The sequence below is a fragment of the Chiloscyllium punctatum genome, chromosome 8, assembly GCF_047496795.1.
Source record: "Chiloscyllium punctatum isolate Juve2018m chromosome 8, sChiPun1.3, whole genome shotgun sequence".
Lineage (NCBI taxonomy): Eukaryota > Metazoa > Chordata > Chondrichthyes > Orectolobiformes > Hemiscylliidae > Chiloscyllium > Chiloscyllium punctatum.
In genome coordinates this window covers 75,749,820-75,763,284 of record NC_092746.1, presented here as the reverse complement: position 1 = coordinate 75,763,284, position 13,465 = coordinate 75,749,820, and the positions used below count along the sequence as shown (strand labels likewise).

Below are 13,465 nucleotides of genomic sequence, written 5' to 3'. Positions count from 1 at the left end.
GTCCCCTGATCTACAGTGCCTGAAGTTAGATTCCTGACCCTTTCCTTATTCTCTGTTATATTACTGGTTCTGAAAACTATAATATTCTCTGGTTAGTCTTGCCCCTCTTTTATCTTTTTCCATAACTTCCCATACAACTGAATCCACCCCTCACTATTTAGTTTAAAGCTCTATCCACACCCTTAGTCATGCAATTCGTCAGCACTCTGCTCCCAGCATGAACCAGGTGCAGCTGGTCTCTCTTTCCCCACTATTGATGCCAATATTCCAATTCAAACCTGTTTCTCCTACACCAATCTTTGAGCCAAGTGTTTGTCTCTTTAATGTTGTTTTCCCTGTGCTTGTGGCTCAGTTAGCAACCCAGGGGTTGCTAACCTTATAGGTTCTGCATTTTAATGTAGTCCATAGCTGCTTCTATTCCCCCACCAAAACCTCTTTCATCTTTTTATCTGTATCATTGGGACCTACACATACCATGACAACTGAATGCTTCCCCTCCAAATCTGAGGTCCTCTGCAGCCCAAACGTGGTACCCTGAACCAGGGCACAAGGCAGGCAACACAGCATCAGAACCCTCAATCCTGGCCACAGAGAACAGTGTCTATTCCCCTGTCTATACTATCCCCGATTGTAGCTGAAAATGTGTTGCTGGAAAAGCGCAGCAGGTCAGGCAGCATCCAAGGAGCAGGAGAATCGACGTTTCGGGCATGAGCCCTTCTTCAGGAATGAGGAAAGTGTGTCCAGCAGGCTAAGATAAAAGGTAGGGAGGAGGGACTTGGGGGAGAGGCGTTGGGAATGCGATAAGTGGAAGGAGGTTAAGGTGAGGGTGATAGGCCGGAATGGGGTGGGGGCGGAGAGGTCAGGAAGAAGATTGCAGGTTAGGAAGGTGGTGCTGTGTTCAAGGGTTGGGACTGAGACAAGGTGGGGGGAGGGGAAATGAGGAAACTGGAGAAATCTGAGTTCATCCCTTGTGGTTGGACGGTTCCTAGGTGGAAGATGAGGCGCTCTTCCTCCAGCTGTCGTGTTGCTATGGTCTGGCAATGGAGGAGTCCAAGAACCTGCATGTCCTTGGTGGAGTGGGAGGGGGAGTTGAAGTGTTGAGCCACGGGATGGTTGGGTTGGTTGGTTGGTTGGTTCAGGTGTCCAGCATTCCCATAGGGTCTATCAGCTCCCACATCATGCAGTTACAACATACTGCCTGGTCCAATATCTTTATTTTAAGTAATTCATTCTTAATTTGATTTTTATAAATCTTGTCTTGGTCTTTTAGTTTGGACCCTGTAAATTTTCCCCTCTTTACCTTTAATCTGAAAGTAACGTATAATGGGTGGTGAAATTAATAGCTATCATCAATCAATGAACTTACAGTTTGCCTGTGTTTTCACTCTTTTGATCCTGGGCCTCAATTTACCCAGTTAGCTTTAGTCTACGTCTTTTAAAAATAATATTTAAAGAAACTCCCTAACAGAAGATTCTTACTAAAGAATTAAATTCTGGTTATCTGTTGATGCTACTTGGATTTTTTTTCAAAATCAGACCTCTTATGTTCCTTTTCAACTCCTGGTCTCCTGCAGACTGACAAAGATAAAGAAAGCAAAGAGCACCTCCCTGTCCCTTTCACTGAATTCCCTTACTCATCAAACTTAAAGTCATATCATTCGTTCCACAGTACTTTTTCATCCACACACATTGTCTCTCTCTCTCTCTCACACACACACACACACTCACACACATTCTCTCAAGCAGACACACACTCTCATGCACACATACTCTCTCTCTTCCTGACACAAACATACTCTCTCCCTCATTCACTCTCTCTCTCACATGCACACATCCACATGTACATATGCACATATATTTTATGGTGTGAATTTGCATTTACAGATTTGTATTTGCAGATACAGTATATTTTGTTGAAAAATACACTATCTGTAAACAGTCAGTCAATACAGCATTTTATAAACTCCTACTTTGGAAGTCTGACTCCAGTTTAAGGCACAGACAGACTCTAAACAAGGCCTCACAGCTAAAATGCATTGTCTGACCTGAGATGTCACCTCTTTTATACTAATAAAGCTTTAAGTTATCTCCGGCCAGTGACTGGGATTTGCATAATTAACCAATTAAAACCTGCATCTCCATTCTAAGTGATTAAAGACTTAGCAGCCATCTTAGGTTTGTTCAATACATTTGGATCAGTTGTATGACCCTTTGATCTTTTACTTATAAATTCAGTGCCAGATCTCTTCTCTCTCAGTAGCACCTGAAGAAGGAGCGAGGCTCCAAAAGCTTGTGTTTTCAAATAAACCTATTGGACGGTAACCTGGTGTCATGTGATTTTTGACTTGGCCCCCCCCCCCTCTCCCCCCCAGTCCAACGTTGGCACCTCCACATCATATATTCTGTCTAATTGCTCCTCTCATGCATCTTTTTTTTTGTCTACATCTCATGGTGCGGAAGGCAGGTAAAGGTTCTGCTTACATATGTTTCAAAATCTAGGTTTTCCTGAATCAGGTTGCTAGCCCGTCCCCAGAGGCTATAACTTGACAGGCACCACTTTGCATCAAATAGGGCTGACCAAGTTACTTTCCTATTCATATCGCTTGCCAAATGTGCAAAGAAATTTGTCTCAAGCTCTTTGTTTTATCTCTTATTTAGCTATGCATCTCTGTTCTGGATGCATCCACAAGTGAAAACAATTTCTCTGCAAAATTGATTCCCTGCCTTCAAGTCTCAAGGTTCAGAGTCTGACACCAGGACATGACAACCAAAGGAAGTGTGTTCACAACATGACCAAACAGTTCGATTATCGACATGCAAGCTTTTCCAATTGACGCCAATTGCAAGCAACAAGAACAGGAGAGATTCCTGGTTAGCATGTGATGGAAAAAAAATTGAAACCTCTACCGTTGCTATTTATAGCTCCAGATCTCAAAATGCATGTGAAAGTGCATGTTGCCACAGCAACTTGGAGATTCAGAGTGGTCTGAATCGCGCCATCAGCTCTTTCCTTCAGTCTCTTTTCCAGGAATAAAAAGCCTCAGGCTCCTTGATCATTCATGACTTTTTAAATGTAAAATGTGGTAACAGAATGTTTGAGAAATTTAACCCTGCTATTAGTTAAATGCTTAATACACTGATTCAAGCTTTGAAGGAGAACTCAATATATCAGTGATAATGGACATTTATGAAAAAAGGATGTTCCTTTAAATTGGATTGCACTCAAGCTTTCTTGAATTTACATTCATGAGTTAAACATTTCTCTGTCCTTCAAGAGCACTGTAATATCATGAAGGACATTCTTGGACACTTCTGAGTTGAGAATGTGTTTAACTAGTATCTTTAATTATTTATTAGATTTGAAATGCATTTGTGCTGTTGTGCAAATATTTCATGGGTTGAATAACAAGTTTTAAGTATAAAATTGACGAGGCGGGGCACATTTTCTAGTCACAGAAGTGAAGATGTTGACCTAGTTATATTTTCAGAAAAAGGTACACTGAAATGATGAAGATAGACAAGAGTAGTTGCTCTACTTTGTCCCACTACAATAAATTGTTTCTGAAAGCTCACAAGTGTAAATACATCATAGAAGAATAACAATTCTTATGATTCAGAAAAAGCAATGGATGAGAAAAGTCTATAATTTCATTTTAAAACTAACTTTTAAAATTTCACAAGCTGGTAAGTACTCTTTTTTGAAATTCATCTGGTTTTGTATATATTCTAATAAACACGGCAATTTAAACTGTCGAGGACATTAATTAATTTACAAGGAATATGCTTTGGAACCAACACGTAAAGCAATGCAAAGAATAAGGATATAAAGAGGTTTATCCATTTTATAAATTTTAAGATTACACCACATTTCATAGATAATAATTGTTGGATACAGATAGCTGATAGCTATGAAGAGTATTATGTTTAAGAATACACTTAGAAAAAGTATTTATCAATATTTTGAAAGCTTAACTGTATGTTAGTTTAAACTTTTATGTTTGAAGAAATAAATGCGTCATAGAACTGTACAACAAGGAACAGGCCCTTTGGCCCACCACATCTAAACTAATCCCATTTATTGCCTGTTTGTTCATCTGTCTGTTTAAATATCTCTTAAACATTGCTATTGTATCTGCTTGCACCACCTCCCCGGCAACATTTTCCAGGCACCTACCACCCTCTGTTTAAAAAACGTATCTCGCACATCTCCTTTAAACATTCCCCCCTCACCTTAAACCTATGTTTCCTGGTATATGTGGAACAAATTCTGTGTTGGAATCAGGAAATCAGCTCTACAGAAGTTAGGAAAATTGTTTTGTTGAAATTATATTCCAATTCCCATGTAGTTATGTAGTTTCTGCTCATAATTCACAGTAATTTGCTCTGTGTCTTCTCAAAGCTTTTCAAAAGAATCACCACATATGAAGGATTATTTTATGCTTTCATTGAACTTTCCACCACTGCTTACCGAAGCCTAGCCTTTTGCTAGATTCAGGAAGCAGAAATGTCAGTCCTCAAATCTCTGGGAGAAAGTCAATTAGTTTTCAGGAGGGAAGATCAATACACTGTGTGGGTTATTGTCATGGTCCATTAGCACTTGTAAACTGCTGCATGTTCTGTGAATACATAGAAGAAAGTGAGAACTGCAGATGCTGGAGATCAGAGTCGAGACTGTGGTGTCGGAAAAGCACAACAGGCCAGGCAGCATCCGAGGAGCAGGAGAATCGATGTTTCGGGCGTAAGCCCTTCATCAGGAATATGTGAATACATGGGCCAAGCTGACAATTCTCCTCCAGGTTTTTACCCCTTATTAAAGAACATTTTTGTTACAAATTATTTCAGTTACTTGGTACATGACCTTTTGAGCCAAAACTACAATCGAGTGAGTTCATGGCTGAACTGGTTGTAGTCCCAGCTCCACTTTCCTGTCTGCACCGTAGGACTTTAGCTCAATCTACCAACTTACTTTCTTCTATATGTGAGCCGAGTCCTGCGTGTTCTTTTAAATGAAGCAATAGGAGAAGATATTCAGTCTCACACTCTTCATTTATTTTAAACAGTAAGTGGACAAAGCATTCAGAGCTCTGGGTCTAAACCTTTTTTTCCCTGACAAACTTCCAAGTGTGCCAGTTCAAAAAGTAATACCTCGTTCTATCCCTGCCCCAGTCTTTTATACAATAAAAAACGTCATATGAACACAGAGGTAGAATTATCTTCTCATTGGCTGTTGATCTGACTCCATTCCCCACCTCCTCACATTCCCGGATGTCCGACCCCACGTGACCTTCTTGTGCCCGCGTAACGGAGCATCACGTGACCTCCTTGGCCCGCAAACCGGAGCATCACGTGACCTCCTCGGCCCGCAAAACGGAGCATCACGTGACCTCCTTGCCCACTTCCGGTGCGCGAAATGGAACGTCACGTGACCGCCCCGCACTCTTCCGGGCGCGAAACGGAATGTCACGTGACCGCCCCGCACTCTTCCGGGGTGCGAAATGGAACGTCACGTGACCACCCCCTATGTGGGTTACACAGCGTCTCCACAGGCTTCTGAATGCTGAATACATTCACAGTCGCAGCCAGCCTTCTGTTTTTCGAGTAAGCCGTATATTTACAAGTCCCCCTTTTGGTCTCATAAAAATGAGACCAACCAACCAACCAACCAACCAGTTCTATACATCACATTCGCTCTCCGATGCATAGTCTTCCCTTCTTGCCAAAACCATGGTTTCCCTCTCCATCTGTGACATCTGGTACGGTGGGGGAGCCTTCCCTTCAATTGCTGTAATAATTACCCTGTTTAACAAAGATCTAATACAGGGAATACAACAACATCCGCACAATACTAACACAATAATCATACCACCGATGGACATAAACACAGAGGCAATTAATCCTTTCCATTTCCCAAACCATGAGTCAAAAATACCTCCTAGAGGGTTGTCAATACCGGAATTTTCATGTATTTCTTCAGACAAGGTTCTTAGTCCTTCCAGGGCTCTGGTTACCGAGCCGTCAGGTGCCGTATAATTGGGGATAAACGTACAACATTGGTCCCCGAACATAGAGCACATTCCCTCCTTTTGTGCTAACAACATATCTAAAGCCATTCTATTTTGGACTGTCATCAATGAGGTCGCTGCCAATTTTTCAGAGAGTCCCGCCATCGCATCTCTAGTTCTATTAGATAGCCTGAGTACATTGTAATGTACATAATAAATTCAGTCAACGTTTTTATTCGGCGTAACTGGGATTAGAACACTGATAATTGGGAGATTCTCAAATCCTGCTGCTATCTGGTCTGCCAATTTATATTCATCAGGTACACCGCGGGGAACACCTATTGCATCTATGTAAGTGGTTGAACCAGATGTGACATCAAACAAATCCCTGGGAATTCGTGTATATGGATTTATTCCCTGTTGTCGTTCTCCTAAAAGAAATAAGGGTACTCCTAACCTGACCATTGCACAGATTCCAGACCAATCTGGAGGTAGACTAATATGCAGTGTTCTATCTCCACAGTACCAAAAAAGATCAGTTCTGACCCAAGCCATTATGCTAGCATTCTGCCAGCCAGTTACATTAATTGTATCCTGACACCAGTCAGCGGGCATGTCTCCCAAGATTATATTAGACCTTCGAACAAAACACGTGTAATTGTTGGCCCTTGGGGTAAACACTGGAGGTAACGTGGAATTCTTTACAGGTGAGAAAATAGCACTTAAGGTGGTACAATTTGGAGGGTCCACCTGCATAGTGAGGGCCATCATGCAATGAAATCCTATTGGGTCTATATTTGGGAACAATGGAACTGGGGTAGTAAATAGGGTTGGTCTTGCCGAAGAACACGCGACGCAATTACTCATATTCATTGAAGTTGCTGTCGCTGTCATCCAGTCCAGCCATAAGTTCTTATCCCCATACCTGGTAGCTAATTTAATAATATCCCTTCTCGTAAGGTTGTTGTGGTCTATTACCACAACTCCTGAACTTGGTTCTACCTCCATACTTGTATTTTCAGTTTGTGGCTGGCTCATAGGAGGGTCCACTAAGGTTACCTTCAATAATCCCATGTTATCCACTCCAGATTGATCTACACCTATTACAAGATAAAAGCTTCTGTCATCACTCTCACAGTAAATCTGTACCTCTTTTGGACTAGGATTAATGTCAAATTTTGTCAGGGTTAACAAAAGTGGATTTTTTAGATCTGAAGAATGATCGAGTTGCCCCTTTGCCAGGCTCACATGGTCTTGAATGTTCCATCTATTATCCGAAGGTGACGACCTCTTGGGGGTCCATCCCACCCCAGTCCATGTTAATACATTATCCCACGACGGGCATGGGTCATAGTAAATGGCATAGAAGCAAAGATATACATCATAGTCCCTCCAGCTCCCTGTATCTTGGCTACAATCAATTACTTTGCATAAATCAAACTGGTATGTTGTACCATGATTTCTATCGTGTCTGAAGTGTACCTGGCTCCTCGTCTCCCTTAAACATTTATCCGCCTCTTGTCCTGTTGATCTTTTGTTCCTGGAACTTCCTCCAATGCCTGTGTGTTTGTCCCTATTGGTTAATACTCCTATTAACAGTGGCATAACACTTATACATAAAATAATAGCAAAGACTCCCAACCTCCACAGCCTAAGGTAATGTGGGCTGCTTACAAAGATAGACCTTATATCCTTTACACAACTTTGCTTGGAAATCTTGAGAACCTCTCCCCCCTTTATCCAGAACCTTCTTCCTGCAAACATTTAAAGTTTAAGACCCTTCTACTCTTTTTCTGTTCTTATTTGTTCTAGAGTTCTTGTTGGCGGTTCCGTAGCTGCACACTGGCTCCAATGGTACCAGCTTTCTCCTTTCCCCTGTAATCTGACCACATGAGATGTCCTCTCCACCACCTTATAAGGTCCTGTCCACCTCGGCTCCGACCACTTCTGTTTGATGACCTTCAACAGGACCCAGTCTGTGGTAGATGGCGTCTGAGTCTGTAGTTCCCCCTTTTCCAATCCAACCTGTTTGGAGAAAGGTGACACCAGAGCTGTTAGTTGGTCATAGTAAGGTTTGTACCTTAGAGAGGCTCCTTCTCCCTCTAAGATCTGTATTCTTGCTCCTGGTCCCGGGAACTGCTGCCCTGTTGTTAGCTCATACAGAGTGAACCCTGTAATAGAGTTTACTGAGCTCCTAATGGACATGAAAGCTAAGGGTAGGACATCCACCCAGCTTAACTTTGTTTGTGCACACACTTTTCCTATTTTTCTTTTTATGGACTGATTCATTCTTTCCACTTTTCGCTATGAGTGAGGATGATACACTGTTCCAAACGCATGTTTCAGTCCTAAAGCTGCTTCAACTTCTTGCAGGTCTTTGTTCTTGAAATGTGTGCCATTATCTGACCTGACTCTCTTTGGAAACCCATGCGTTGGAATGTATTGGTTTATCAAGAATTTAATCACTGTCTTTGCGTCTTCCTTTTTCGCAGGTATCGCTTCTGGCCAACCAGTGTATGCATCCACTGCTACCAAAAGGTACCGGTATCCGTTTACTCTCTCTATCATGTCAGTGTAGTCAATCACTATTTCCTGACCTGGCATTCTTGGAAGAGGGAATTTTCCCTCGTGTGGTTTCACTGTTGGTCTCACATTGTATTCTGTACACATTCTACATTCCCTGATATAATTTTCAATCATTGCTGGCAAGAACGGATGCCACCAATGTGTCAGATACCTCTGCATCTGTGTTTTTCCACAATGTGTCAACCCATGAGCGTCCTGAAGCATGGAAGCTATCAAACCTGGGGGTAGCACTGGTCTACCGTCTGGTGACCTCCAAATCCCTTCTGACTCTGTGGCCCCCCTCTCTCTCCAAACTGTCAGTTCCTGAGGAGAGGCTTTCTGCTGCTCTTTGATTAACACATTCGCATCACAAGCAGGTAGCAGGTCATACACTGTTCTCTCTGTTTGCATCATTATATACTGTGGTGTATACCCTGCTGCTTTCTTTGCTGCTAAGTCTGCTTCCTGATTGCCCTTCGCTACTACTGTGTCTGCTTTATCATGTCCTCTACACTTGACCACCGCCACTTCTGCAGGTTTCATTAGGGTTTCCGCTAATCTTTTCATATCTTTTTCATGTTTAATTGGGGTTTTTGCTGCTGTTAAGAATCCTGCCCTGATCCATTGACTGAGTTCTACCTGTATAGCCCCTGCTACATATGCAGAGTCTGTATAGATATTTACTCTTTTTCCCTCTGACCACTCTAAGGCAGCTATCATTGCCTGTAGTTCAGCCAACTGGGCTGATTCTTTGCCTGTCACTTTTCCTGTCAACACTTCCTCAAATCCCTCACTCGTCCATCGCACCACTGCATAGGCTGCTTTTAGTCCTTCAATTGGATGTCTGTAACAACAACCATCTGTGAACAGCACTTCTTCTGGGTCTACTAATGGAATTGCCTGTAAATCTACCCTAACTTTGGTATCCCTCTGTCCCCTTTCCTCACACATGTGTGGCTCTCCTTCTCCCATGTTATCAGCCATGTTAATTCCTTCGTGTGTAAAAATTATATGTGGTGCATTCAAGATTTTCTCTTACCTGGTTTGCCGCAGTGACGTCATTGTAAAGGCCGTTGAGTTCACATAGGCCACTATACTGTGTGTCATCAATACTGTTAGTGAATGGCCCATGACTATATGTGCTACCTTTTGGAGAATTTTTGCTACCCCTGCTGCATGTCTTGTACATGGTGGGTGTCTGTCCTCTATTGTGTCAAGGGTAACACTTACATACATCAGCACCTGCCTGCCTCCCCATTTTTTCTGAAAAAGAACACCATTTATTGCGTCTAATTTTTCAGAAATATCGAGGAAAAATGGCTCTTTGTAATCTGGGACCGCTAAATCAGCAGCCCGCATTAGGGCCTGTTTAAGAGATGTGAAACTTTCGTCTGCGTCTGTGGTCCCCTGCAAATGGGCCGACAAATTTCTCATGCCTTGTTCATTTACCATGGCCTTTAGAGGGAAAGTGAGCTCCCCATATGATGCAACAAATTGTCTACTGTACCCTGCTAACCCAAGAAATGAGAGCATGTCTTTTAAAGTGACTGGTTTGGTATGATACAGAATGGAGGATCTATGGGACAGAGACACACCTGTTCCCTTAGCAGAAATAATTCTACCCAGAAAAGACACCGTTTGTCTGCAGCATTGCAATTTAGCCTGTGAAACCTTGAAACCCACACTATGCAACGACTTGGTGACTTCCAAACAAGAAACATGATCGGGTGCTGCCAAAAGAATGTCATCCACATACTGGATCAATACCACCCCCTTTGGCAGCGTCAGATCCTTCAGCTGCTGTTTCAGTACCTGATTAAACACCCCAGCTGACAAAAGGAGCCCTTGAGGGACCCTTGTATAACGTAATTGTTGGCCTTTGTAGGTCAACGAAAAAATGTGCCTCAGATGATCAACTAGGGGCAAACAGAGAACACGTTGGCCAGATCAATGCACAAGAACCACTTATGGTCAGGGGTCAGCACAGACATCGCAGTGTAAGGGTTTGGAAGTGGAACTGTTGGAGTAGAAACGACACTATTAATCCATCTAAGATCATGTGCCATCCTATATTTACCTGTATTCTGCTTCTCTACAGGTAAAATAGGGGTGTTCCAGGCTGACTGGGAGGGTTCTAGCACCCCTGCTGCGAACAATCCTTCAATTGTGTTGGCAATGCCGGCTTCAGCCTCTGGTTTATGTGAATATTGTCTCTGCCAAATCGGAGTGTAGTCTATTAAATCAAATATGATTGGTGTGACGTGTTTGCAGTGATCAACGTCCGTTGAACCTGCTGACCACAAGGTATCTGGTAGAGTATTAAGCATCGCTACAGCCTGTGGATGGTCTGTTTTTTCCCTGCCATGAAACCTTTCAATCTGCCTATGTTCCAGCAGTACCTTGTCAGTTGTCCTGTACATAATTCTGTAGGCTTCCTCTGATGGTGAATATTGTAAACGGGTAACTGAGTCCACACCCAGTCTGTCAGCACCATCAAGCGTTTGGACATAGGTCCCAGATCCTTGGCCTGATGTTCAGCATGCACGGCCAATGTGACATGAGGTATGGCTTCTTCAGACATCTCATACCATTCCAACTGTTCTGCAGTTAATTCAACAACACCCGCCACACCTTCTTTTCCGAGCAGAATGCAACTGGAGGAAATATCCCATTGAGTCCCTTCTAGGTGCTGATGCTGATAAATTTCATTATCATCTCTATCATAATATAAGGTAACATGAAGGGGATCTGCAGGAGGAGCATAGGGGTGCAGCATCTGAACCCAGGGTCGCCATTGGTTGTATAAAGACTGTATGACGTTGTTCTGCCCGTTTTCGGGTTCGAGGAGTCCCCAATATATATCTGCCCTTCTGCCATTGGTGATGTGTCCGGTGATAGCATCATTTGGGATCCAGAGTGAATCGTTGTCATAGAACAGTTGACGGAATGGCCATTTGGAAAAGTCACTACCAGTCCGTCTGGTCCGCACAGAACCGAGACCCTGCATCTCACCAGCAAGTCACGTCCCATCAAATTCCCGGGGCATGCAGGTGATAAAATATACTGGTGATGAAAGGTCTGTCCGGCCACTGATGTGATCAGTGGCGATGTCAAAGGCAGATTTTCGGTTTACCCAAGAACCCTACTAACTGGACGCTAGAGGATGACATGCTTGACTGAGGTATATCACAAGTGACAGTAGAAAATCTTGCACCCGTGTCAACCAAAAAAGACAGATTCTTGTCCATTACCCTCATTTGCATATAGGGGTCTGCCAACCCCACATGCCCCTGGGTTCTCGGGCCCCGTCAATATTCGTACCCCTGCCCTTCCGGCATAGTTTGGGGGTACTGTCCTTGCACTGGGGCTGTAGCTGCATTTGGGACTTGGTAAGGCTGAGCAGCCTGTTGAAAAGGAGGCTGACTTGAGCGGACATACTGTCCTCGGATCAATCCCTGGCCTCCCTGGGGTCCCCACAACATGGGACAATCCCTTCTCCAATGCTCGGGTTGGCCACATTCAAAACAGGTGTTGGGTGGCTGACCTCTAAATCCTCCGCGGCCCCTACCTCTACCATGCATTCCTCCTGGAACACCTATAGGCCTGCCCCCATATTGGGGGTAGGGTGGCATCCAATCAGGTGTTGGGTCTAAACTCGGCAGGTTGTTTTGTGGCGACGGTCGCTGAACCATCTGATTAGTCGTCTTTTGGGAGGCCTTCTTTGTATCATTAGCCTTCCTCCTAGGCTCATCGAACTGTAACTTCAGCAACTGCACTTGAGCTGACACGTTGCTCTGTTTATCTTCATCTTGTTTTGTCCTGTAACGCTTCATGTGGTGCGTCAAATGTTTTTCCCACTGTTCTGTAGAACAACCTGGGATGTCAGGATTACTCTCCATTGCCTCTTTTACTTCCTTAGGCATCCCTGTGATAATGGCATTCCTAAGTAACGTGGTCTGTAGCTGACCCGACCCTGGATGGCTCCCCGCAGTATCTGTCCACGTGTCCTTACACCTAGCCAAAAAGGTAGACATATCCTCACCCTCCTTCATTGTGAAGGTGAGTGAGTGCATCGCTCCTGGTGGAATCGGGAATCTCTCTCTCATTGCCCTTCCCACACAGGTGGCATGCTGCGCAAATGGGTCTGAATCAGGTAATAAGGTGGCCCCCGCAGACACTTCAATCTGCTGTATTTCCCACATACTCAATTGCTTACCCAACAATGCTCTCCAGTCACCCATAGCTAACTTGTAGCCTAATGTATATTGGGAAAATTTAGTCATCCAGGGCCCACCTCCCTCCATGGGTGGGGGCATTTTATCCAGGATGCATTTCATATCAGTATATGTGAAGGGCTGATAAACATTCCCCAGATAAGAGCCTCTGTAAATCAATGGCATTTGGTGGTGCTGATATTTTATAGGTTGTCATAATGTGTCTCTTTGACGCAGGTTGTAACTTGGTTCAGATAGGGACTTCAGTGAAGGGCCATATTCGGTATGCATTGTGAGTGAGCCTTTCAAAGTGACTGGGTGGGTGTTTGGATCATCGTCTTTCAGGGATTCTTTATCCTCAATATCTATACTACTTTTGGACTCCTCCCCATCCAATCTCTCTCTATCCCGTTCTTCCCTCAAATCTCTCCGTCTTCTGTCTGAGAACCCATCATCCAATAACTGACCTGAATCATGTAATCTTCCCCTCTTCTCATTCCCAGCACTATACGGTGTCGAATGAGCCTCTGGCTCCTGTACTGCTAAACATCTCCCCTGTTTTGGCTGTTCTTTGTTTCTACTGTGCGTCATTATCACCCTATTTGACTCCTCTGCTTCCTTAACCCTATGATCAACTTCTAGTGTTAATTTTTCTACTTTTCTGATACTTTCTTCTACAGCTTC

General features: G+C 43.6%; 1 long non-coding RNA gene across 2 annotated transcripts in view; it reads left to right on the top strand.

Annotated features, from left to right (window-relative positions):
* Window positions 1-13,465, top strand: part of LOC140480660 (uncharacterized) — a 293,960-nt gene that overhangs the window by 180,258 nt on the left and 100,237 nt on the right. The window contains exon 3 of one of the 2 annotated variants that reach the window (XR_011961372.1): window positions 2,659-2,894. The exons of the other annotated variant lie outside the window; for it this stretch is intronic. This is a non-coding gene — a long non-coding RNA (uncharacterized lncRNA). Of the gene's footprint in view, window positions 1-2,658; window positions 2,895-13,465 lie in introns of those variants that run through there. 2 annotated transcript variants of the gene reach the window in all.